Source organism: Cheilinus undulatus, linkage group 4 (genome assembly GCF_018320785.1).
Source record: "Cheilinus undulatus linkage group 4, ASM1832078v1, whole genome shotgun sequence".
Lineage (NCBI taxonomy): Eukaryota > Metazoa > Chordata > Actinopteri > Labriformes > Labridae > Cheilinus > Cheilinus undulatus.
The window spans coordinates 153,903-155,646 of NC_054868.1; positions in this window are offsets into that span (position 1 = coordinate 153,903).

The window sequence follows — 1,744 nt, forward strand, 5'->3', positions numbered from 1 at the left end:
TCGTACAGGTGTGTGAAGCTTTGACATAAGCGGAAGTGACTGTCCCTTCAAAATAAAAGCCCGGAGGAACCTCAACACTACCGCACAGAAGAGAGTCTGGGTTTAAAGGGGCAGTCTGTGAAAGTGGGAACGTCAGTCAGATGCTAGACTACAGTGATCTCTGGTGGTTGTAACCATGGCAACCATTGGAATTTAAAAACAAAGGTTTCTGTAGTTGATCCCCGTGGAGACGGACTCCATGGATGGACCTCAGTGTTCATGAAGAAAAGGTTTAATCTGAGTGGATGAAAATGAAACGTTTACATCAGGCTGATTCAAGAGGAGTTTAACACAACCTGATTTACAGAACTGGGTTTTATGTTACAATTTAAAAAAGAAATCAGTGCCTTTAATGCTGAATGAATGAAAGTATCTGCTGAAAGTACTTTTCACAGTAGATTTCTATTTTCTAAAAACATTATTATATCATAAATATAATCTTATGTGTTTTTATTAAAGGTGAGAGACGCAGAGCTGCTAATCAGACTGATTGATCTTAAAATGATTTAGCAAAAAACAAATACATTTTATATTTTATAAAATTATTTTGAAAAGAAACAACGGAGGCTTTTTGTCTGTTGCTTTTATATTCACAACATTTTTAATATTTAATTACATGTAATTAACGGGGAAAAATTCTGGCCACAAACAAACCAAACAGCTGAGTATTTAGTAAGGACCCTGCGGGGATTTATTCACTATACGTTCATTTAACGTTTTATTTGCTCCGGTTTTCCCTTGTTTTATTTTGAAGGACGACCGGATGTGGCGTGTCCGTGTTCCGGCCGCCAGCTTGACGGTCGTCTCCTCCTCTGACAGCTGGTTCAGACAGGAGTAGTGCGGAGAGGACCGTTGATGGAATATTTGCCCTCCTGAGGATTTTTCCTCTTTTTTTCTTTTTTCACCGACTCGGTCTGACGGACCGGGACCGGGACCGGGACCGAAGCAGCAGCCTCATCAGCCGGTCCGGCCATGGACGAGCAGGCGGGCCCCGGTGTCTTCTTCAACAATAACAACAGTAACCCGGGGCTGCCCGGCGGAGGGAGCATCAAAGCTCCGCAGAACGGGGACTTCGGCGGAGGAGAGGCGGCCAGGGCTCAGTACAACATCCCGGGGATCCTACACTTCCTCCAGCATGAGTGGGCCCGCTTCGAGGTGGAGAGGTCTCAGTGGGAGGTGGAGCGGGCTGAGCTGCAGGTAAGAACCCTCTGTCACGGCGGGTTCCATTGTCGGACAGTGTTTTGTTTGCTAGCCAACGTCTCCGACATTCCACCAAAGCCCGTCAGAATATCTGTGAATTCAGCGCTCCTTGGCTCACTGGTGAATAAATTTACATTTTAAAGTGACATTTACGGCTTAGTTAAAGATAAGGATGTCCATTAAACCATTCGGCATGAGTGCAGTTAGAAACTGAGAGACTTTGTTGTGAATATTTGTACTTTTAAAGGAGCTCCATGCTGCTGTCGCCGTCGTCTGTCTCCATGTTGTTCTGTATTAGCAGTGACGCACATTCCTTATAAACCCCAACACTGGGCTCTTTAACGGCTTATTTTGGTTTTTATTATTAGGCCGAATTAAAAGCCGTATCAGTGTAGACACAGAAAAGGATAGCATGTCATCCTGGGGGGTTTAATGCCAAGTAAAGCGAGCTATCCTTGAATTACATAACATTTACACGGTGGTTCCGCGCATGCTGCAGTCACTG